Consider the following 16,216-nt stretch of genomic DNA (forward strand, 5'->3'; position numbering starts at 1 on the left):
ATCTGCGTATGCCACCACTTTTATCCTTTCTTTTTCTAGGGAAACCAGAAGGTTGTTTATAGCAACATTCCAAAGAAGAGGTGATAGAACTCCTCCTTGAGGAGTGCCTCTGTTCACATACCTTTGTATGTTTGCTTGTCCTAGTGTGGCTGAAATGCGTCTCTTCCTTAGAAGTTACTCTAACAGCCTAAGTATACCTGGATCAACATTCAGAGTTGTCAGTCCATTTAATATCGAGCTCGGATGGACATTATTGAACGCCCCTTCGATGTCTAGAAACGCCACGATTGTGTATTCTTTGACAGATTGTGAGCTTTCAATAAAGCTGACTAGTTCATGCAATGCGGTCTCAGACGACCTGCCCTTCCAGTATGCATGCTGTCGTTTCGAGAGCAAACTTGATTTCACGCTAGTTCTAAGATACATGTCTATCATCCTCTCCAGGGTCTTAAGTAGGAATGAGGATAAGCTGATTGGTCGGAAATCCTTCGCACTCGAGTGAGAGGCTTTTCCTGCTTTAGGTATGAAGACGACTTTTGTTTCCCTCCACTTTTCTGGAATATATGCTAAGTTTACACATCGTTTATATATCACCGTCAACCAGGGGATAATTCTTACAGCCACTGCCTGTAACTCCGCCGGAGTAATTCCATCAGTTCCGGGGGATTTCAATGGTCCAAAGCTATATAAAGCCCATTTTATTCTAGATTCCGACACAATTTCCTCGATAGGAAATGATCGCTGAGCCTCTGTTACACCGCCGGAACATGGTTCAACCGTCTGATTTCCAGGGAAGTGTGTGTCCAAAAGTACCTCCAACGTCTCCTCACTGGACGTTGTCCAATTTCCCTCTGATGTTTTAATGAAACCTGGAGCGGTGTTAGTGGATGCTAGTACCCTCCGTAGTCTGGAAGCCTCTGACGTATTCTCAATGCTGCTACAGTAATCATCCCAAGAGTTTTGTTGAGACCTTCCCAGTTCTCGTTTATGTGCTCTCAGATTCATCTTGTAAGTGTCCCAATCCTCCGGAGCTCTTGTGGACTTTGCTTTGTTACAGAGCTTCCTGCAGGATTTCCTCATATTACTTAACTCCGTAGTCCACCATGGCGGCCGATTTTTTCCCCTTGGATTTTCTCTAGGGCAAGCAGCTTTCAGTGAAATGTTGAAGGCCTTAGTAATCCGCTCCACTGCGTGTTCGATATCTTGTACAGTACTCATATTTGTCTCCGGCATTTCCGGTATCATCAAATTGAACGATTCCCTATACCTATTCCAATCAGCTTTCCTAACATTTGGCGGAAATATGGTCTTTGAAGTACGAACAGCCAATCTGAAACTGATGTAGCGATGATCTGAGAAGCTATGTTCCCTCAAAACTTGCCACTCAGATATCTTATCATTCAGTTCCGGAGAGGTCAACGTGACGTCCAAAACCTCTTGTCTGTTCCTGGTAACGAAGGTTGGTGCATCTCCCTAATTGCAAACTACCAGGTTAGTACGCAGAATAAACTCTATTAGCGACTCTCCCCTTGCATTAGTATCACTACTTCCCCAAATACTATGATGTGCATTTGCATCGCATACCATAATGAGTTTTGTCTTTGTTTTTAGTGACTCCTCAACTACGGTCTTAACGGCACAGGGTGGCATCTCCCTATCATGTCCCATGTAGAACGAAGATACCCAATATTTGCATGTGGATATCTCTAGACTGGCTACGACAGTGTCTGCATTGCTCAATGAAGGAAGCAGAAACAAGTTAAGTTGGTTTTTAGCAATTATACATGCTCGATTTATATCGTTACCGGTATTATGCAAAAGTTTGAAACCCGGAGTGCTTAATTCACAGATCTTGTTCTTATATATGTATGGTTCTTGAATAAGAACTATATCTATGTCTCCTTTCATCAGGAGAACTTTTAAGGCAGCACAAGCGGCCTTACAATGGTGAAGATTTATCTGGAGGAACCGTAGAACCATCCAAATTTTCAACCACCGTCACATCAGCCGCTTCAATTGAGTCATCAAGGGCTTCCTCTTCACAGATCTCGGTGACTCTCGCAACAATCCGCGGTTCAGCTTTGGTGAGGCTTGAGCCTGTAGAAACTTCCCGCATATGATTTTCGCCATAGTCTGCAGGTTTTATGTCTCCTTCGGCTTCGCTAGGAGATTTTTTCACTGCTGACTCTACCGGAGGCTTGTCCGTTTCGGAATCCTTTGGCTGATCGCTTTTGTATACCTTCATATGGATATCATGAAAGCCATAACTTACGCGTCCTTGGGTCTGGGCTATATGTGGCAGCGACTCTATGTTTAATATAAACACCGCATGTCGTCTTGGTCCATCCACCTCATCCAAAGGACCAACCTTCCAATCGGCGGTTGGAAAATCTGGGTTACATTCTTTCAGTCTCTCTAGTATTGACTCAGGATCAGGAGGGTTTGCCGATATCCATGCATGTGCTCTAGATTTAGCCGGTATGTCTTTTTTATCGACTAACTCCAAAGCGGCTCCTTTCCAAACTTCACCAATTAGCATCAATGCAGCTTTAAAGCAATCCATAGACCTCTGGTCTGCAAAAGCTATTAACTTATATCGCCCTTGATACCATCCAGCATCTTGCCGTCGAGGACTTGGTCCGGGAAACTTTTTTTCGTACCTCTGAGTAGACACCAGACATCGCGTTCTCAACTTCCCCCCATTTTTGCCTTGGAATCATACCGTCCAATGCTCCTTTATTAATAATAGCCATCACAAGGCTGTCTTTTGCAACTGAGGCAAACGATCTTTGATCCCGTTTAGAGGATGGCAGCTCATCCGGTGATCGTTCCCTTTTTCCAGCTTCAAGAGTTCCTTGAGCCCATTTCAAGAAATCGCTTTGCTTAGCCGACAACGTGCTTGGGTCGACTGATCCTAATTTCTTTAGGATAAACAAAGCATTTCTTCGTTCCTTGAAACTCTTTCGAGAGGGATTGCCTCCTTTTGATGTCGTCACCTTAGAAAAGGTTCGACTTGCCAAAGTGTCACCGCTGGTCGACCCGTCTACAGGTCGACTAATTGGGCCTGACTCTTGGTCGCTGCCCAAATTTATAACTTCAGTCGTTACCCGTCCACTGGGCCCTGAAGTTAGCAACCCAGTGGATGACTTTGAATTTCGCTGGTTTATTATGGTGGTTTATTATTTCCACCACACGTGAAATTCGTAATATGTACTTATTACGATGAAATACTCCGCTATTAGAAAACACGTCCGTTCAGTTCGACGGTTGAATAAATTTATGATAGAATCTATCTACTGACCCCCATTGGCATGGAATCTGGGATATCTACGTCCAAAAACACTGTTGGAGCACATGGCATACATCAAAATGTAGGTAATGACTCATACTTTGATGTCCCATTCACGGAATTTTGAACGATTTTCGTTCCTGGCTTCCATGATAGTATCTATGTACATACTGGCCTAAAGTGGAAACAATTGAATGTGGGATATTAATTTTTTATTTTGACTTACCTATTTATAGAGAATTTTTTGTATTTATTCAAGGCAGATTTAGTAAGGTACTTTTAGTATTACAAAAAACAAAAATGTCAGCCGCTGTTTACCGCGCAATCTAATTTCTATTTTTTGCCTTTCGAAATAAGAAGATGTTAGATGGAAATTAGTTTTAATATTACCAGAAGTTTATTGAATAAATTATTGATGGAGAAATTTTATACTTATAACAATGTGCAATAATTTATTCTGTAATAAAAATTCAATATGCAATACAAATTTAATTTAATGTGCAATACAAACTAGGAATTCAATGTGCAATAAAAAGGGGACTCAATGTGCAATATAAAGGGAAGTCAATGCAATATTAGATTTAAGGGTAGTTTTAGCTTTAATTCAAGCAGTTTTAGATTAATTATGTGTCCAGCACTTTCACTTGTGTGTTGTATGGGTCCATCACTTTCATTTATGTTCTCAGTGTTATATGTTTGTTGGGTCACTTTTTTTTAAACGTCTTCCTAGAAAAACTTATTTTATTTCTTTTGTTCACAAAGTTTATGTTATTTATTATAAATGTTTATAAAAAAACACTATGCACTTCCGATACTTTACTTGACGGGGAAAGCAGAACGATGGGAAACGATTTAAAGCCGTTGACGCGCGAAACTCAACTAACTTCATTTGATCATTTGTCAATGTATGGAATTTTCCCATTAAACGGAGTCATTATTCCAAACATCATTCCAAATAAACAAATCAAGAACAAAAGGAAATTTCGAGAAAGTTGTCCGCTATATACAGTGGGACCCACACATATGAATCCACAGTGGAACCCATATGTGTGAATCCCCTGTTCAAATGAACTTTGAACATTTGGCACAACAAAACCCGAACTTCACGCCAACGCTCACAGTCACTATATGCCACCTTCACCACCACCGTCGGTAAAAATACGTAAGAACGGTGATACGGCAGTTCAACTTCGGGGATCATCTCCTCGGCATTGCCTTGGATCAGCGCTATTTGTGGCGAAGGTACTCCCAAGGAAGGTTCAAGTTGTGGAGCACCGTGAAGTAGGGTGTGATGCCTGATCCTGCACTCTCGGCATCCCATCACAACTGGACAATCTGGTGTCAAGTGGCTCCTGGCCAAACAATTTCTGCAATATCCCCTCCTTTCCACAGCTTCATACCGTTGGTAAGGGGTATATTGCAGGAATCGCTGGCATAACCGCAGAGCATGATCCTCCTGACACAAACCACAAGAAAATTGCCAGTTCGGATGGTGACTGATCTGCTGGGTCTTAGCGGGTTGGCTCGTCGTTGAATCCGCAGTGAGGGTCTTGACTCACGTACTGGTGAAGGGTGGGATTGTGGTAAATAAGCAGCCATTTTCTGAAAGTGAAATCTTGTGAGTACCGTATTTTTGACATAAACATGTAAGGGATTTTGATTGTTCAAAAACAACTTAATAATTTTAACTATGGGTCTAGTAATTACACCATTGACGGTTCTCACGTCTACAACCCGAACACTTTGATCGGATCCCGAATAAGTCTTTCTATACGACCCAACTTCCACTCGCTAGGGGCTACTTTTTCATCTTTAATAACTACTAGGTCGTTTACCTGAAGGTTGACAGATGATCGTTTCCATTTATAGCGACGGTGAAGTTCATTCAAATATTCAGACTTATATCTAACGCAGAAGTTTTGAGAAATAATGCGAAGTCTCTTCCAACGATTTACCAAATTTACGTCTTCACTTGACAAGTCAGGTTCTGCAGGAGTTAATAACGACGATCCTACCAAAAAGTATGCCGGGGTTAAGGGAGATAAATCATTTGGGTCTTCGCTTGCTGGACTTAGGGGTCGAGAATTGAGACAAGCTTCAATTCTGGCCAATATTGTTGACAATTCTTTAAATGGGATTTGAAAGATTTAACACCAGCCTATCATAACCCACACATATTTGGAGCCCCGGGAGGTATGAAGGTTAGGTTAGGTTAGGTTAAAGTGGCAGCCCGATTAAGATTCAGGCTCACTTAGACTATTCAGTCCATTGTGATACCACATTAACTAAAAGTACCTATTACATATGGGCACTTCTAGTTTTAACCGCTGAACCTTCTTGATTATTTTTCTTTGTTGAACCAACCAGATTGTTCCAAAAACATTAGCAGACTGCTTAAGTTAACGTTTTCCAGATCCGCCAGTAATCCGAAGCTATATGCTTCTAAAAGTTGCTTGCGCTTTACACAAAATGCAGGACACTCACACAAGAGGTGTTTAATTGATTCTTTTTCCTCCGCATCATGACAGCTCATACAATAGTCATTATACTTCGCGCCAATAGTTTTTGCAAAATCTCCTATCAGGCAGCGACCCGTTATAGCAGATATCAGGAGTGATATCTGACGTCTCGAGAACATTAGCATATCTAGTGTGCGGTTTAAGTTGAAATGGGGCCATATTTGCTTGGTATCGTTACAACTCTTGCAATTCTCCCATCGAACATTTGCCATCATAACAGCCTTCTCACGCAGCATGAGCTTGCAGGTAGCTAGGGGCATACCAACAAATTCTAGTTCCCCTGGAATATGTAAGGTAGTCCCTAGCCTTGCCAACTCATCCGCTTGGCAGTTCCCCGGTATGTTCTTATGGCCAGGCACCCATATTAGGTGAATATTGTACTGCTCAGCCATCTCATTGAGAGATTTGCGGCAGTCGATGGCCGTTTTCGAGTTGAGGAACACAGAGTCCAAGGATTTTATTGCAGGTTGACTGTCTGAGTATATATTAATGCCCACATTTTTTGGAACATTACTTCTCAGCCAATTCGCCACCTCTCTTATTGCTAATATTTCAGCCTGAAAAACACTACAGTGATTAGGTAATCTTTTCGCTATTCGAAGTTCCAGATCATTAGAATATACTCCGAACCCCACTTGTCCATCCAATTTGGAGCCATCAGTGTAGAAATCTATATATTCTTTATTCCCCGGGGTCTGTGTGCACCACGCCTCACTGTTGGGAATTAGAGCCTCAAACTTTTTGTCGAAAAGTGGACTCGCCAAAGTGTAATCCACTACGTTAGGCACATCTGGCATTGTTTTGAGGACAGAACTGTGACCGTAACCTTTTTCCGACCACAGCGATAGTTCGCGCAACCGCACAGCCGTTGTTGCAGCTGACTGTTTGGCCAAAATGTCTAAAGGCAATAGATGCAGCACGACATTAAGGGAATTTGTTCCTGTCTTGCTGAATGCGCCTGAAATACACAAACACGCCATACGCTGAACTTTATCTAAACAAGTCGGTTTCTGAAGTGCCGGCCACCAGACTACAACACCATATAGCATTATAGGTCTAACCACTGCCGTGTATAGCCAATGCACAATTTTTGGTTTCAGTCCCCACTTTTTTCCTATTGCCTTTTTGCACGAGTACAAAGCTACAGTTGCCTTTCTCGCCCTTTCTTCAATATTAAGCTTAAAGTTCAGCTTCCTGTCCAAAATAACGCCAAGGTATTTTGCACATTCACCAAAGGGAATTTCAATACCCCCTAAGGAAATAGGCCTAACCGTGGGAGTTTTGCGATCGTTGCAGTACATGACTAATTCTGTCTTTGCAGGATTTACCCCAAGACCATTGTCTTTCGCCCATTTCTCAGTCATCCGGAGGGCCCTCTGAATAATATCTCTGATTGTGGATGGGAATTTTCCCCTGACTGCCAGAGCCACATCATCTGCGTATGCCACCACTTTTATTCTTTCTTTTTCTAGAGTAACCAGAAGGCTATTTATAGCAACATTCCAAAGAAGAGGTGATAGAACTCCTCCTTGGGGGGTGCCTCTGTTCACATACCTTTGTATGTTTGCTTGACCTAGTGTGGCTGAAATACGTCTCTTCATTAGCAGTTCGTCTAACAGCCTGAGTATACATGGATCAACATTCAGAGTTGTCAGTCCATTTAATATCGAGCTCGGATGGACATTATTGAACGCCCCTTCGATGTCTAGAAACGCCACGATTGTGTATTCTTTGACAGATAGTGAGCTTTCAATAAAGCTAACTAGTTCATGTAGTGCGGTCTCAGTAGACCTGCCCTTCGAGTATGCATGCTGCCCTTTCGAGAACAACCTTGAATCGATGCTAGTTCTAAGATAAATATCTATCATCCTCTCCAGAGTCTTAAGTAGGAATGAGGATAAGCTGATTGGTCGGAAATCCTTCGCCCTCGAGTGAGAGGCTTTTCCCGCTTTAGGTATGAAAACGACTTTTGTTTCCCTCCACTTTCCTGGGATATATGATAAGTTGATACATCCTTTATATATCACTGACAACCAGGGGATAATTTTGTCAGTTACAGCTTGTAACTCCGCCGGAGTAATTCCATCAGGTCCGGGGGATTTGAATGGTCCAAAGGTAGGTATGAATCTCCACTCTAAATTCTGATGGAAGTTATAGTGAGTTGCACGCTCCTTGAGTGACTTCATGAATTCAAACTATCCTTTTTGACGAGCTCCGCCGCTCCTACGAAGTTAGTCCCATTGTCAGAGAAAATTTTCGAAGGACATCCGCGTCTGCCTATAAATCTGAAAAACATACGAATATGCAAACATAACCTTTAGTAATGAGGCAAGCTCGCCCAGTGAAATTTTTGATGCTAAAGGGTCCTGTGAAGTCTACTCCGGTATGGGTAAAGGGTCTTGTCAAAGTTGTGCGTTCGGGAGGCAACGATGCCATTATTTGATTTTGTGTCTGGTGTCGGTGCACGATGCATGGTCGACAGTTGTGTATTATCTTTTTAACTAAGGGTTTTAATCGAAATATCCAAAATTCCGCCCGAATAACTCGGGTCATTAGTTGATTCCCTCCGTGCAAAGTACAAATTCAACATACAAATGTGAGAAACGAGATTCGTGCGGTAAAAGTATTGGGTGTCGTTCATTATAGCTAAGAGCTGGTAACTGATCGAGTCGACCATTAGACCCAATTATACCCTTGGAGTCAATGAATGGGTTCAACGGTAGAAGATGGCTTTTATTTGATATACGTTTCTTTTGAGAGAGGGCTGTATATTCTTCGCCAAAGTAATGTTTCTGTGTACAAACTATAAGTCGTGTCTTAATGTCTAGTAATTTCAAGTGTGATATACGGTTCGATTTGCACCCGTGTTTCGCCTAAATCGAAGAGCATATGCCAAGACTCTGTATGCGCGAGAAAGCGACGAAACCCGCAGCAAGGGGTCTTCTACAGTTGTCGTTGTTAAAACTTTAACCGGTTTGGCCTCTAAAGTTGTGTCGTTGTTAACTTCTTTATGTGGCCAACGGTCTTTGAGAAATTTGAGCCACTGGGGTCCCGTCCACCACAACTCGTGCAGTTCATTTGGGGTACAACAGCGACTTGCAACATCAGATGGTTCCAATTTTCGTTACCTACATACTCAAGTATGTCAGCAAGAACGATTGTTTAGTCTGTCCAGAAATAAGTTTTAAAATGTGTAATTTGCAAGTTAGGAACGTACGGCGTTGGACAAATTTGCTAAAGAACCCATGTATCTCGACCTTACTAGAGGGAGAAAATTATATCCATCTCAGAATGGAAATTGTGTCTATGCATGGTGTTTTTTTTACAGAACTCTTCCAGTTCATTCGGGTTCCAACGTATACCTAATGTTTTTGTTGAAGAATCCTCTAATAGATCTAGCCAATTTATTGGTAAAAGAATATCAGGGTCTAAATCTTTTAGAAAAAATGGGTCATTTGAGGTCCATTTTCTAAGTTCAAACCCGGCTGAAGTTAATGCTGTGATCAACTCATTGCGATAAACAATTGCATCTCGAGAGTGAGCTCCAGCTAGTACGTCATCAACTTATAAGTTTTCCCTAATGATTTTCGCCCCTAAGGGATATTTATTTTTTACATCCTCAGCCAGTTGTAGTAGCGTACGTATTGCTAGAAATGGTACGCAATTAATTTCGAATGTTACTGTCAATAGCTCAAAATCCTCAACTGGTTGTATCCGGAGATTTTCTAGAAAGAATTATTTGAAAAGGGGCTTGATTTGGATCAATCATGATTTGACGGTATATTTTTGTAATGTCCGCATTAAACACGTATTTAAAAAATCTCCATTTCAAAATTTGCAAAATTAAATCTTGCTGAAGGACTGGTCCAGTGTGGAGAATATCATTTAAACTTTTCTTATTAGATGTGGGACTCGCGCGTTAAAAACCACTCGAAGTTTTGTGGTCACTCTGTCTGGTTTTATAACCGCATGATGCGGCAAGTAATAATGTGGGGTTTTTGTGATTTCATGGGTCTGTACTTTTCGAATATGCCCTAACTCCAAGTATTCTAAAATTGCTGAGTTATATTGTTTTTTAACTTCAGGGTCCGTTAATAATTTCTTTTCCATGCGATTACATTGCGCCATGGCAATATTTCTTGAATTTCCGAGTTCTGTACAAGTTTTGAACGGCAATGTTACGATGTACCGTCCTTCGCTATTTCAACGAGTTGTATTTTTGAAGTTTTCTTCACAAAACTAGTCCTCACTTGACCTCAAAATCTTTTTCGGGGTTTCCTCCACCTCCCAAAAACGTGTAATTATTTTTTCAATTGAAGTTGCGCTATAAAGTGTAATCTGATTTTTATTATGGATTTCTTGTACGATGGGTCCACCAATTACCCATCCGAAAACAGTGCTCTGTGCTATAATCGAGCCTATTGACTTCACAGGTACCCCCTTCGAATATATGAATGGTCCAATATTCAAGCCAATTAGCATATCAACCGATTACCTTTCAAAGAATCGAGGGTCTGTCAAATCTAAGTTCCGTGTTTATTCTCCATGATTTATTTATTTTGTTTGGCAAAATAAAATAAATCTCAAATAGAATAAAAATTAAATTTCAAATTTCTTCCCATTTCGTTCTCATTCTTTCTATATTGCAGCCAATCCAAAGGTGGTAATTCATACGTCAGGTATTGAATGACACACGCAAGAACATTTACCTTGCGTATGCTATTCAAGCTACCAGCCAAAACAATATGGAATTCAACACCGTTCATTGGCTTCATATGGAAAAAGAGTTCAACTGCAGCATAAGCAATTCCGGTAAATAATTCGACTGTTTTCCCTTCATTTACTTATTTTATTTTTGTTGTTATTATTAACTATTAGTATATAAGGCAGAATATATTTAACAAAGATGATCACTACGCTTAAAAACCTTGGTGTTGTAACTAACGTGATTCTTTCTTTTCTTGGTGTATCACCTAGTAAAGAATTTTAAACCCCCTTTAGAAGAAAAGTGCTGGTGTACCACCAGAATAAACGCTGAGCAAATGAGCTCAAGCACTAACATTCCGAATGTCCTTAAATTGACATGGTTGCAAATTACGTGTCGGTAAAATAGAGGGTAGATTTTTCAAGATTGGCGCCAGGTTGTATTTCCTGTCTACCGGTATGAACTAATGTGGTGAGAGCTGCAGCACTTGTACTAGGCTGTGCTGTGTCTCGGATGCTATGGGTCTTTGTAGGATTATGGGTCTCGTTACCCTTATGTAACAAACTATGGTGTCTTTGATTACATTCCCTACAACTATAACGACTTTTACATTCCCGAACTCCATGATCAGCAGACAGTTGTAACAAAGATGATTAACTTTCACTATATGGATACGATCGTTTGGAGTCTGTCCAAGAAATTGCGGACAATCCCGCAAATAATGTTTCGCTTTACAAAATATACAACGTATTTGGCCAATTTTCTGATTTGATGGCTTGTTGGATTGTGAACTGTAGTTGAGTTTAGGATTAGCCCCCTTTGGTTTGTGAAAGACATTAATTTGAAAACTATTCACCCGTTGATCCCTTTTTTCATAAAAAGATCTAGGCTGATTGGGCTTCATAAATTGGGGTTTAATGTTTCCTACAGATTCCAAAGTTTTAAATTTATGAGTCAAAAATTCATTCAAGTTGTTCCAGGTAGGAAGAGTAGAGCAATCTTCAAGGTTGCTCTCCAATTCATGCAAAAATGTTCTACGAAGTTTCGTTGACACTATGTAAACTCGTTTTTACATGTAGGGCCTCTAATGTTTGAGTGCAACTAGTGACAGTTCTCTGTAATTTTTGAACTGATGATGCGATGTCAATCGAAACAGTAGGTAAATTAAAAAGTTTAAAAAGTTTAGTTTTTCTACTGTGCTCAATTTGGGATTATTTGTATAAATAGCGGAGAATAAATCTCTAAAAGTAGGCCATTCGCGATACCCTCCTTAAATACATCTGCCTCGCAAGGGGTAAGCGTAATGTAGGGGTCATATCATCATCTAAAGAATTGCGTTTCTTTATTTCTGCATCTCGGGTCTATTGCTCTTCTTTCTGTTTTTCTGTGCGATCAAAGATTTCAACATTCAGCACCCTAAGACATTTTTTATAACAGTCGAGAGCATCTTTACAACGATCAAGGAACTTATTTTTGTCGATTGGTGTTTCGCCCTCTGTTGGAACTCGATCTCGACATTCGACATAAGTGCGCTTTACATTAACCCGGGAAGTTTGTAAAGAGTGAAGATCTTCACTGACTGCCTTAATAGAACAAATGCTCTCAATATCAATTAGATCATTCACGCAATTAGCAAATCGTTCTGCTAGGATTTTCGCCATTATAATTCGTTCTTAAATAACGTTTGATCCAGTCAAATGTTCCACTAGAAAGAAAGTAGTTCGTATTTCAGAAAAGAAGAGTTTTCTGCAACAACTATTTCCTTTCAAAACCTAGCCAACTTTTTCCCATGGTCAAGAATTAAAAAAAAAAATTGGGTCACAAACACGAAACCAACGAGATTTATGAAACGCGAAAAAGAATGTGTCAAAAATTCGATTGCAGACGTACAGATATTTTTCCAGCGAATTAATCCAATTTGGACAGATTCGGTAACAAACGCTTAAGTATTTTTGGGTATCGGATCACCAAGATAATAACAATGTGTACAAATAGTTTTTCATCCAACTTATAGTTGGGTCACAAGACAAAATTTTTTCGGTAAGCTTCGACCAGCAATAATATATTTCATAACATCAACAATACTATAAAATACGAGTAAAAGAAAGACATGTGAGACATATAAGACATATTTTTCTTTATTGAGCCTTTTTGGGTTACAATGGTTTACAATGTTTTTTTTAATTCTTGAAAATTTTGTTAAATACTTAAGACTATAATGTAATATCTTAATAATGCATAATTGTGTTACAGCTCCATGCTTTGTTGTGTAATTTTGTTATCGTTATTTATTTCAATAAAATTAACTATATAAAGGAATAATGCTCTTGTTCTCGGAGCTTTTATGTTGTGAGCGTTTAAAGAGCTCTTATACTACTAATATAAACCAAATGGTAACAAAATATATAATAACAAATGATAGAAATAGATCACGGAAATACTGAAAAAATAAGATAATTTACAATTTTTTATCCTCTATGAGTATTAGGGCTCACTTTTGTATAAAACTGATAGCGAGTGTTGAATACTATATTATAATTTGGTTCTAATTCATTTATAACTCTAATGGGTGAGATGTAGTAAGTGTTTAGCCAGTTAAACCTAATTTGTGTTTGGTATATGTTTTGTATATGGGGATTGGTATGTGTGTTAATACACGCACAGAAAAACCATGTTTGGACATGGTTGCCGCATCCATTTAATGCTTATCTACAGCATGTAATTGCCGCGAAAACCATGTATTTTGTCTTTGTAAAAATAGTTTTCGAGCGGAGAAAAATGTATGGTGGCAATAAGCATTTGAATGGTTCCCAATACCGCAAACATGTTCTATCGTTTAAATGATAGAATTTGAGACCATTAAATGGTCGGGAAAATCATGTACCTGACCATTCAATTTTTTTACTTTTTTACAGGGAAAATAGTATTTTTATAGGTTAAGTATAGACATGACTAGAACCATTACATGGCCATAAAGACCATTTACATTTTTTTCGTGACCATTTAATTTTTTAACTTTTTTGCAGCGAAAAGAATTTTATAAAAACATTGAGCAGGTACACACGATTTTCATTATGCGCGTCAGTCGTGTGTTGATTGTTTCTTGGAATGGACGGAGAATACGGATTTACTGTTTTGTGTTAATTTATTTATTCAGAAGTGGCACGTGGTTTTATGTGAAGACAAAAAAGGAAAGTGTAATTGAAAAAAATGTACCTGTTTTTTGTTCTGCATTTTGCTATATGGTATAATTTATTTTTATTTGCAGTTACAGAAGAAACATGATTGTCACAATCATATTTCAAGAGCAAAATAATATGATAGGAGCTATTTTTGCGGCGACCATGTAACATTTTCACCTGCAACCATGTTGGCTCAGTGAACATGGTTCTAAGAAAAATATAATTGTCCTCATCTAAAATGTTATTATATTGATAAAAAGAATTTTGTTTGAATGAAAAGACAATGGTCACAATTTAAAATGTTATGGTATTCATTCAAAATGTTTTTCTTCTAGTTAAAAGAACATGGTCAAAACCTAAAATGTTTTGATCTTTATGAAAAAACTTTTTTCATTGTCGAAAAAAGGACGCCACTTGAGAAAAGAAAACACAAAATTAACTTTATTTTTTTTGTTTTTATTTATTTATAAACTAATTCATTGTTTATTTGTATTTATAGTGCCGTTCAAGCAAACATGATATATTTTTACACACTCTTTTTTTCAATTTCAACCATAAGTGATCATTCCATATTTACTGCGTGCCCGTCAAATGTACAAACGCAGACATCATGTAACTGCAAATAAAAATAAATGATACCATATAGCAAAATGCAGAACAAAAAACAGGTACATTTTTTTCAATTACACTTTCCTTTTTTGTCTTCACATAAAACCACGTGCCACTTTTGAATAAATAAATTAACACAAAACAGTAAATCCGTATTCTCCGTCCATTCCAAGAAACAATCAACACACGACTGACGCGCAAAATAAAAATCGTGTGTACCTGCTCAATGTTTTTATAAAATTCTTTTCGCTGCAAAAAAGTTAAAAAATTAAATGGTCACGAAAAAAATGTAAATGGTCTTTATGGCCATGTAATGGTTCTAGTCATGTCTATACTTAACCTATAAAAATACTTTTTTCCCTGTAAAAAAGTAAAAAAATTGAATGGTCAGGTACATGATTTTCCCGACCATTTAATGGTCTCAAATTCTATCATTTAAACGATAGAACATGTTTGCGGTATTTGAGAACCATTCAAATGCTTATTGCCACCATACATTTTTCTCCGCTCGAAAACTATTTTTACAAAGACAAAATACATGGTTTTCGCGGCAATTACATGCTGTAGATAAGCATTAAATGGATGCGGCAACCATGTCCAAACATTTTTTTGTGCGTGCATATTGGAAATCTGTAAAGAAGACTTGGTCTTATGCTTGTCTTATATATTAATAATTTGTTTTTTGTCAGTAGATATTTATTGCAAAATATTTTAGAGAGCAGGTACAAATATTTATGTTTTGCTCAGAGTTTTCTTTGCGTGCATGTTGAATTTTAGAAGTTTATCAAACGTTATCCTCAAATATTTTATATGATTTTTGAAAGGGATGTTAATACAATTCAAAGATAGGTATAAATTTTTACTTTCTGGGACACCAAAGTTTTTATATTTTCCCGAAGCATTTCTAATGCAAATTGCTTCACTTTTTGACGCGTCATTTTGTACAATATGCCTTTATGATTCGTATGGTCGAAGGATTTTTCAACATCCAAAGATACTGCGACCGTACATTTCTTATTTCGTAAGTTGCAAATTACATCATTTTTGAATTTGAGTAAGGCCTCTTCTGTGGAGTGATTTTTCTTAAACCCGAACTGAAGGTTTGGTATATATGCGGGATTTACCCCAATGTCCATCTTTACTCTGATAATTTTTTCAAAAAGCTTACCCAAGTTCGAAAGTAGGGATATCGGTCTTAAGTTTGTAACTTCTATATTAGCTGGCTTTTTCTGTATTGGAACAGTTTTTGATATTTTCCAGCGTTTAAGAAAATATGAATTATGTTATTTATGCAGTTGTTGAATAGTACGGTAAGGAATTCCAATGCTTTCATAGGCAGTCTTCGTATTATATAATTTGACATTTCATCTGCTCTGCAAGATTTCTTATTATTCAATTCCTTCAAAAGAGCATAAATTTCGTTTGTATAAGTAAGATTGGGTGATTTACTCATATTGAAGGAAGAGTGTTCCGTGTTAAAATTATGTGGATTTCTTTCGATAGCCGTAAGAACATTGTTAATGGTGTTGTCTATGTGTTGAGTGTTGTGGATGGGGATAGAAGAGCAGTATATATTAGAGAAATAGTGTTTGAGTTTTTCGCAGCATATCGATTTGTCTGATATTAGTTCATCATTTATCCGAATAATTTTAAACGAGCATTTTCTTTTGTAGTCAACTATGTTATAGATTTGTCTATGAGTTTTGTGGCCTGGTTTTATCTCTTGCACTTTTTTATTGAAAATGTTTGATTGTTCAATTTGTACTAGTCGATTAATAATAATGTTAAGTAATTGTATTTGTTTAGAGATAAGGAAATAATGTGGGTTTCTTCTATTGCTAGTTCTATGAAATATTTTCTTCATCTTTCGTTGCCAAGAATATTTTATTTTGTATAGTTTTGTTATATTTTC

At 38.2% G+C, this 16,216-nt stretch overlaps 2 protein-coding genes across 2 annotated transcripts in view; one reads left to right on the forward strand and one right to left on the reverse strand.

Annotated features, from left to right (window-relative positions):
• TTLL15 (tubulin tyrosine ligase-like 15) overlaps positions 1–16,216 on the reverse strand; it is a 165,912-nt gene that overhangs the window by 57,693 nt on the left and 92,003 nt on the right. The gene's annotated exons all lie outside the window — the stretch shown is intronic.
• Positions 1–16,216, forward strand: part of LOC142221485 (uncharacterized) — a 41,053-nt gene that overhangs the window by 24,578 nt on the left and 259 nt on the right. The window lies entirely within an intron of this gene.

Source organism: Haematobia irritans, chromosome 1 (genome assembly GCF_050003625.1).
Source record: "Haematobia irritans isolate KBUSLIRL chromosome 1, ASM5000362v1, whole genome shotgun sequence".
Taxonomy (NCBI): domain Eukaryota; kingdom Metazoa; phylum Arthropoda; class Insecta; order Diptera; family Muscidae; genus Haematobia; species Haematobia irritans.